This window comes from Crocuta crocuta, unplaced genomic scaffold (assembly GCF_008692635.1).
Source record: "Crocuta crocuta isolate KB4526 unplaced genomic scaffold, BGI_CrCroc_1.0 scaffold327, whole genome shotgun sequence".
Lineage (NCBI taxonomy): Eukaryota > Metazoa > Chordata > Mammalia > Carnivora > Hyaenidae > Crocuta > Crocuta crocuta.
In genome coordinates this window covers 1,320,768-1,330,019 of record NW_027529176.1, presented here as the reverse complement: position 1 = coordinate 1,330,019, position 9,252 = coordinate 1,320,768, and the positions used below count along the sequence as shown (strand labels likewise).

Below are 9,252 nucleotides of genomic sequence, written 5' to 3'. Positions count from 1 at the left end.
CAGGCGGCAAGCTCAGACGCGGGCGGGGACCTGGTGCGGTCAGAGAAGCCTGCCTGCTGCCACCCCGTCCCCAAACACTGCCCCTCCCGGCACCCCGACTGCCCCACCTGGACAAGGAGGCCCCGAAATGAAGGCGTCAGCAGGCTACGCTTCTGGGGGCTGTGACGGCCCGTTTTAAGTGCCAGCCGGACTGGGTGAAGGGTGCCCCACGGATTTCTGGGTGTGTCTGTGAGTTTCCAGAAGAGATTAGCATTTGAGTGAAAAGATCAACCCTGCCCGTGTGGGTGGGCCCCGCCTAATCCACTGAGGGCCGGGAAGGAACGGAAAGGAGGGAAGGTCAAATTCACTCTTCTGGAACTCGGAGTCCCACCCTCTCCCGTGCTCAGACACCAGAGCACACCCTTCTCAGGCCCCCACACCCTCCCGGGCCTCCAGCCGCAGAGGCAGGCAGGGCACCTCCGCGTGAGCCACCTCCTGTCCTGTCTCTGCCGCAGGACATCACCGGGTCCAGGAAGGACCCGCCGCTCCCTGGCCTCCTCGGGGCCACCTGCACGCAGCTCACAGCCCTTCCTCTACCCTCCATGTCTGCACCGCCTTCTGCCTCAAATCTCCCTCCAGCAACCTCTTGTAAGGGCCTTTGCGGTGACCTGGGGCCACTGGGTAATCGAGGGCAATCTCTTGTCCCCAGACCCCCAAGCCCATCACATCCGCCAACGCCCTCTGCCATATGAGGCCACGTGTCCAAGGCTCTGGGGACTTCTACACGGATGTTAGCCAGTCATCAGTGAGCTTAGCACGGCTCCCAACACCAGACCCCCTGGATGCCTGCCTGCCTGTGTGCTGGGCCGTGGACCCAGAGCCCAGTCCCAGGGCCCAGCAGAAGGGCTCACTGGTCACAGGGGCCACTAGCCCTAAACCCAGACAGATAATTAAACAAATCTGTCCGCCAGAGAACTACTAGCAACAGCTTAAAACTCAAAGGAGTCAGACGTGGCTGTCAGCTCCACGTGGCCCCTAACTGTGCATTTGCCGTCCAGACAGGATTCAGATGTCCCTGCCTTTGCTCATTGCTGGGTTCAGGCTCCTAGAGGGTCGGGATTTTTAAGGTTGAAAATATGATGGGCCAGTGGGGGAGGGTGAACCCCACGCTGCCCCCACGGGCACTGCCACCTGTGCCTCGAGGCTACGGTCACCCCCAGCCTGAGGTGGCGGAACACTCTCCCTTGGCCCGAGGCGCCGCTGTGCGCACACAGCTGTCCCCGGCACCTGAGCAACAGGGGGCTGTCGCAGAGCTGGCTGTGCCTGACTCCAACTCATGGGACGAATTCTAAGCACACCTCCCTCCCGCGAGCTCTGACCTGCTGAGACACAGAGACGTGGGGATCTAACGCCCCCCAACGAAGGTGCAACTGAGGATGAGGCTTGGGGTCAGGGGTGCGGGTGGGGAGGACACCTGATGACACAGACCTCAGGGGGCGCAAGAGAGACAGTGACAGAGCCAGAGGGTGACAGGCTCACCCAGCACCCACCCGCCTTGGGCACCGGGGCCACAAAGGTTACCCCAACACTCACCCTCCCTTGGAAACAGGTGTCTGGGGAATGGGGCTCCTCCTCGGTCCACACAGGCGGGTTAACTCCCTGGGCTGAATGTGCTGCCTGCACACGCTGGAGGGGCAGACAAAAGCCCAGCCCCGGAGCCCCCCAGCCCTGCCCCTGCTCTCTGTCACCCCCTCCCCAAGGGCTCTGAGACACTCGGCAGNCTTGGCAGGACCAGGACCGTGAGCTCTGTGACTCCTGCAGCTGAGCCAGGGGGCTCGGGAGCCTGGTGAAAAGAGCACCCACTGCCACGTGCCCCCCGCAAACCTTGCTCCTCCAAAGTTTCTACCTCTGGGGCCTCGGCTCCAGGCCCCTGCTCCAGGAGCACTAAACTCCACGCCACCTGAAAGGCCTGGTGCCCGTCTCCACATTCCAGCTGAGAAGCAAGATGAAAACAGAAGCGAAGCCCCCTCTGGCCTCATCCTACCGGNATGTCCCGCCCCCCGCCCCCCCCATGGCCTCCTCAAGGTGCCGCTCTGTGTTCACGTGAGAAGAGACCTTTACTCACTCAGTCTGTGGTCTGGATCGGTCCACACTGCATCCAGCTGCAAGGAGCAGAAAATCTACCTAAGTGTAACTAGAAAAATAAGCCTTGGCTTTGTGCCCATAACCACAGCCTGGGGAGCACGGGGCAGGGTGGGCGGTGGGGGTGCAGAGATATGTCTGGCCCAGGCTCCCAGCCTTGCCTGCCGGCCACGGTCAAGCTCTAGGCCAGCGCGCTGCAAGGTGGGCTCACCTGGGCCAGGGCAGAGCCTGCAGGTGCAAAGCCCACCCTTTTGCCCACTCCACCCCGCCCGGCCCAGCTTAGGGTGGGGGCCTGCCCGTGTCCCGGCGTGCTCAGGGCTGAGGCCCTGGGCCTGATTGCCCTCCTCCCCCCTTCCCTCCCCGAGAGCTGTGCCCCCCTGGCAGGACCAGAGTGACATTCTGGCCTTGGTGCCTGGCCCACAGCCCGTGCTGGAGCGGCCCAAGCACTGGGGGATCCCCGGACTCTGCCGGGGCCCCACGCTGCCTGCGCTGGGGGTCGCCTACGGGACCCCCTCGCTCTGTGTGGACTCAATGCACTCAGCAAGCCCCTGGTCTTCCTGGCCAGACGCCAGCCCAGCCCGGTGCCCGGAGCTCAGTGCCTCGGGACCTGGGCATTCCTGGGGCCAGCTTCCAGGTCTGGGGACCCGCCCATCACAGGGCTGATGTCTGGAGTCTCTCTCCTTTAGAATCCACGGGCTCGGCTTTTCCCTGGAACCTGCTCTTGGCCAGAGACCCGCACCTTGAGCTGCGCCGGCCCCCCATCACCCAGACTGCAGGCACAGGCTTGCAATGACGGGAGGCTGCCCCCAGGGGACCACGGCGTCCCCCCACCCCCCGCCCGCAGCTGGCACGGATTCAGAGCACCCCTCTTCCTGGTGTGCGGGACATCACTACCACGTGCCGGGCTCAGAGTCCCATGAGTGCCAGCTGGCGCGTTGCCCTGCCAGAGGCCAGAGCAGGGAGGCCCAGGGCTGAGGGATGCGCTGGAGGCCGGACCAAGCGCCACAGCCTGGGGGTCACACGACAGAAATGTGCCGTCTCACAGCCCTGGAGGCCCACGTTCCAAGGTCAAGGTGCCACCAGTGTCAGTTCTTCCTGGGGCCTCTCTCTCCTCACACAGTCACACACACACACACACACACACACACACACACACACACCCCACATGGCTGCTTCTCTTCTCATAGGGTCACCTGGCCCAGGGCCCCCAGCGGCCTCCTTTACCTTAATCACCTCCACAAAGGCCCATCTCCAAGCATGGTCACCCTCTGTGGCCCTGAGAGCAGGACTCGGTGTGTGGATTTTGGGGACACAATTTGGCCCATAGCAGAGACACTGGCGTCAGTCCTGGGCTGAGTTGAGGGAGGTGTTTGCCAAGGACGGGGGAGATGGGCCTGGTGGTCACAGCCCGGCCCCGCGGGGGCCCTGCAGACAGATGGGGGGCTGTAGCACATGCTGGAAAAGCCAAGGATCCAGCTCACGGGCAGCACGCCCCCCTGCCTGTGGCCGTTATGACCACATTTGGAAGCCGGGCAGGTTACGTGCTGCGGCGGGCTTCCCCAGCGCTCGGCCCACCCGTCCCTCAGGGGGCTCGGCGGCCTGTCCTGGCCCCTGTCATGCCCGTGTCATCCACCCGCCCGAGCACTGGGTTCTTGCCTGTAAAGGCAGACAGGCGGCTCTCTGCGCGCCCGCTGCCCCCAGCGCCCCCATTCCCCAGGGTGCCCGGCCNGTCTGGGCAGGTGGAAGGAAGATTTCCTCCGCCCCTGGCAACAGCCCAGCCAATGAGAGGCTGACACAGCCCAGCCAATGAGTTCAGTCCAATGGACTTTGAGTTTACAGCGGCCCCGCCCCGCCCCCTTTTCTCTGCAGAAGAGCGTCTCCTCCTTGCTCTGCAGGCCTGCGTGCGGTGCTGCGTGGCCCAGGCTGCGGTTGTCGGCCGTTCCCGAATAAACCCACGCTTGCTGGTAAAACAGCTGGAAGTTTTAGTTTATTTTTAACTTTTTTAAATGTTTACTTTTGAGAGACAGAGCGTGAGCAGGGGAGGGTCAGAGAGAGAGGGAGACACAGAATCCGGAGCAGGATCCAGGCTCCGAGCTGTCAGCACAGAGCCCGACGTGGGGCTCGAACCCACAGAGCGTGAGATCATGACCTGAGCCGAAGTCGGACGCTTAACCGACTGAGCCCCCCAGGCGCCCCATGGAAGTTTAATTTTCAGGGTTAGCAACTCACAGGCCCCACTTCCGCACGGGAACCGGTGTCGTGGACCCCGCGCCACGGCCCTTGGGAGCCCGTGCACGCGTGGGCGGTGGAGCCCAGCACAACTTCCTGCGATCAGAGCCGTGAAGATGTTGAGCTCGGTGGGAATCTGGAAGTGGGCGCGTGGGCTGGCCGGGTCAGTGGCCGGCGCTGGGCCAGCGCCCTGTGACCCGGCGGTTCCACCGAAAGAAGCCGTTCCTGCAGATACCAGAGCCCTTGTCTAGACAGGCCTCCTGGGCAAACTGCCTCGCTCTGCTGGCGCCACCGGTGGGTGACGGTTCGCACTCGTGCGAGGTCCCCGCTTCTCCCCTGAGCAGGGGGCCCGAGGCTCCCCTCCAAAAGCCCGGCTCACCCAGGGACAGGAAGGCACATCTGTCCCAGAGGCCAGCGGCCCAGGACAGGGAGAGGCTGCAGGCGGTGGACCAGCCTCTGGGCCTTGGTCAGACTTGAGTGAACTTCCAGAGCCTTCCCCACATCCCAGGGCATGTGGGGGTACTGCGACCCCCAGAGGGTGCTCCTCAAGAGCCTAATGCTGGAAACTTCTGGAGCCTGGTGGCCCTGGGTAAAGGCTCTGCCCTCCAGCGTGGGTGTTGCCGAGGCCTCCTGGCCTTTGTCAGTGTGACATGGGAGCTGCTAAGACGACAGAAGAGCCCGAGCAGCAACTGGGGTGACCTGCCGGCCGCTTCCAGGCTGTGTGACCCTGGCCACCTATGTAGCCTCTCTGTGCTCAGCCCTACTGCCCCAAAACTGGAGAAAAACCACCCCTCTCCAAGGATCAGTTGGGTTCCTGCCCGGAGAACTGAGCGGCCGCCTCGCGCAGCATAGTTTTTAAACACGTGTTCTATTTCTTTGTCTCCCTAAACATGCAGTCTGATTAAATGGTCGGGTTTACAAGGCCACGGGGGATGTAGGCACCTGGGCGCGTATCTAGGTGACCGTGAAGTCTTCTCTCCTCTTTCTCTCTCCTTAGGGAGGGGCCCTGCCACAGCGCCAGTGCCAGGGCTGACCGGGATGCCTGCTCCCACCCCCGGAGCTGTTCCTGGGGGTGCTCCCCGCGCCCCCCCCCCCGTTGCCTGGGGAGGCATCCCTTCTCTCCCCTCCCAGCACTGAGCCCGCCCACTCACCCTGGTCCCTTCTGTTGCCCCACGAGTGGCCCCTAAAATGGGGACGACAAAGAAGCCCATTGGGCCGAGGGACCCTACGCAAGCTGCCTCACCTCCCCCACCTTGAAACCAGCTCGGGGCGCCTCAGGGCTCTGGGTGCCCCATCCAGTCCCGACCTGGGAGCAAGCGCAGGAAGAAGGCTGCGCCCCCTTCTCCTCTGGGCGCACAGGACCTGCCGGCTGGGACGGGGCGGGGCACGCGCAGGTCCTCCCCGGACACCTCTCCCCTGCAGCCTCCATCCTCCGCAGGGCCCTGGGCTCCCCNTTCTCCACTCACCCCACCCCAGCCCGGGACTGAGTCCTAAGATGGTCCCGGGACTTCCTCTCTCCCCACGCAGGAAGCAGGTGGCCGCAGTGCGTTTCCGGCCCTTGTTCTCCCTGTGAGGATGAGGCAGTGACCCCAAAGCAGGACTTTCCTGAGGATGGAGGTCGCTGAATCCTGACCCTCTGGCGACCCCCACGTTTGCAGAAGCCAGTGGCCCCCAGGCTCATCCGGAACTCCCAGCCGCCGGTGGTGAGGGTCCCACGTGGTTCTGTCGCCCCCCAGCCTCCCAGGAGGGTCCCCGCACGGAGGCGCTTCCCGCCTGGGGGACGCGCGGCCTGGGCTCTGAGCTGGGGCTGCTGGCAGGGGTGGGGGGGGGCCGGCACCCGGCCACAGGCCCTTAGAGACCCGGGGAGGGGGGCAGCGATGGAGAAACAGGAAAACCTCACTGGTGCCTCCTCCTCCCAGAAGGAGCCCGAGATAAGCAGTGACTGTGGCGGCGTCTGGGCCGCGACCCAGCTCTCATCCCGCCTCAGAGGACGCAGGCTGGAGAGACCCAAGCCCAGACACCCTGACCGCAGGACATCGCAGAGCCTCAGCCGCGCCAGCCGCGGGGGCCCTTCCCTTGCAGACGGCTCGCCGTCCTCACCGAGTCACGGCTCGCGCGAGGGAAAGTCCCAGGGCCCCGCGCGGGCTTGAGTGAAGGAAGCTTGGAAGAAGGAGCCATGTGGACAGACGGCGGCCTCTCGGCCCAGGGTGGGCGTGACAGTGAATTTCCACCGCGGGGGCCGCGGGGGATGTCACCTGGGGGTCGGGCTGCCCTGGCCTGTTGCCGCCCACGCACCACCCTAGGAATCTGCCTCCCGGTAAACCTGCTCGCAGGCGAATGTGGGGAAGATCACGTCATCGGAGAATGAGCGTACTTACCACCCACCTTGTCATAAACTGTAGGCTCCGGGGGTCAGATGTGAGTTTCGTAGGTAAATTTGTGTGACCCGTAGCTGAGGAACGTGCCCACAGGTGAGGAATCCGTGTTTCTTGGAACCTTACTAATCCAATGGCCGGACTCACGTCTCCGCCTCGCTCCGTGTCCAAGGCTTCACCGAGCGCCTGTGAGCATCGCCACACCCGTGCTCCACGGCGGCGTGGCTTGGGCCCTGGCTGCCCGGTGGAATCACCAGGGACACTTGTAACATACCAGCGTTAGGAGAACCTGGGTGCCTCGGTCGGTTGAGCATCTGACTTTGGCTCAGGTCATGATCTCCCAGTTTGTGGGTTCGAGCCCCACGTCGGGCTCTGTGCTGACAGCTCAGAGCCTGGAGCCTGTTTCGGATGCTGTGTCTCCCTCTCCTTCTGCCCCTCCCCCACTCATGCTCTGTCTCTCTCTGTCTCAAAAATAAATAAAATATAAAAAAATAAAAAAAAGTTTTTTTAAATGCCAGTGTTGTGTGTCCACTTCCCCGCCCCCCTGGGAGTGGGGTCCAGGCAGCAGTCCCTAAGCTCCTTGGGTGTTTGAGATGAACGGCTCAGGCTGAGCAGCACTGCACCCAGGGGCCCGTCCTGGTGCCACCTAGAGCAGACTGACCACAGGTCACCGGATGCCACTACAGTTGTGCGTCACGGGGCTCTGCCCCCTTGGCATTGCCTCACGCGCTCTTGCGTGGTGCCTGAAAAACAACTTTCTTAAGGATGCTAAGGTGATACTAACGGACCATTCTACCGTGGCCCAGAGTAAAATACTATCAAACAGCATCACACGCTCCAGAGAAATCGTTCGTGAAAGGACGGGTCCGCTGCTGTAACCAACTGCACACTGTCGTCTCGTTTGANATGACCTGAGCGAAAGTCGGATGCTTAACCGACTAAGCCACCCAGGTGCCCCAGGCCACCTACGTTGTTTTTTAAACACAGTGCCATTGCACGCTTAATAACTGACAGTATTGCGTAAACATAACTGGGAAGCACAGAAAAAATCATTTGACTCACTTCGTTGCCTTACCGCTGTGGTCGGGAACCCAACCCGCTCTCCTAGGTGCGCCTGTATGCGATAAACACACTGACGAGGAGATTACATCGTGTGTTAGAGAGTGGAGTGTGCTGTGAAAAAATGCAGGACAGGGCGGGGGAGTCAGGGGTGGGAGAAGAGACCAGCTGTGGTGTCATGGNGACTTGCTTCGAAACCACAGACTCTGGCAGAGGTGACAGACAGGATGTCAGTCCTATGGTTAGGTCACATATGATGGTGACAGGAGGTCATGCCTCTGGAGGCCACATATGAGGGAGGCCACAAGAGGTGACCCCCACGGCGAGGCTGTGTTCTGTGACGCTCCATCAGAGCAGCCTGGGAAGAGGGGCTCTCCCACTGGCCCTGAAGGAGCAAACAGCCATGTTGGGAACTGGCCATGGAGGGGGCCACATGGCAGGGAATGGTGGGTGGCCACCAGGACCTAAGGTCAGCCCCTAGTCAACAGCCAGTAGGAAGCAGGCCCTCGGTGGCACAGCCACCAGGAAATGAATCCTGCCAACAACACGGGAGTGTGGAAATGGATCCGTCCATGGATGAGCCTCCAGCTGGGAACGCAGCCGCCGACACCATGACCACAGCCTGGCAAGACCAAGCAGGGGACCAGCTAAGCCAAGCCGGGACGTCTGGACACCTGTCCCGAGGAAGTAAGGGAACACACAAGTGTTTTAAGCAGCTAAATTTGTGGGAACCGGGGAACTAATACGCAGAGCAGTCGGGGCTCCCAGGGGGAGCTGCGCAGGAGGTGGGAGTGAGCCAAGCAGATAGCTGGGGGTGAGCATCCGGGCAGGGGGAGCGCTGCCGGTGCAACTGAACACAGGCCAAGTGCACCTGCTGTGTGTGAAGAGCACAGTCAGGTGGCTGGAGAGGGGTGAGTGAGGGGACAGGGGTGACGGAAGAGGCACAGGCGTGAGGGGGGAAGGGAGGGCACAGGGGTGAGGGAGGAAGCTCAGGGGTGAAGGAGAAGAGGATGAGGTGAGGAAGGGGGTGCGGGACGAGGGAGGGGGCAAGGGGTGAGGGAGGGCATAGGGATGAGGGATGGGTGAAGGAAGGGAGATAGAGGTGAGGGAGGGGGCGCAGGGATGAGGGGGACAGGGGCAAGGGAAGGGAGGAGGGAGTGAGGAAGGAACTGCAGGGGTGAGGGAGGTGGCAGGGGCGAGGGAAGGGTCACAGGGGTGAGGGAGGGGAGGACGGGGTGAGGGAAAGGCCGCGGGAGGGGGCGCAGGTGTGAGGGGGCAAGGAGAGAGGAGGGCATAGGGATGAGGCAGAGGATGAAGGAAGGGTNCGGACCCCCGGGTCCCTCTCCTCCCAGGCGCCGCGGGGAGGAGGGCGAGGACCAGCTCCGTGCGGATCGAGGTGAAGGCGGCGCCCCAGGGCGCTGCACACTTGACTGGACAGGCCCTGTCACTGGCGGGGGGGGGGCGCGCG

At 62.9% G+C, this 9,252-nt stretch overlaps 1 protein-coding gene across 1 annotated transcript in view; it reads left to right on the top strand.

Moving 5' to 3' along the window:
- Positions 1 to 8,404: 8,404 nt before the first annotated feature.
- ZFP41 (ZFP41 zinc finger protein) overlaps positions 8,405 to 9,252 on the top strand; it is an 8,153-nt gene continuing 7,305 nt past the window's right edge. The window contains exon 1 of the mRNA XM_077758253.1: positions 8,405 to 8,471. The gene's annotated coding sequence lies outside the window, so the exon portion shown is untranslated. The remainder of the gene's footprint in view (positions 8,472 to 9,252) is intronic.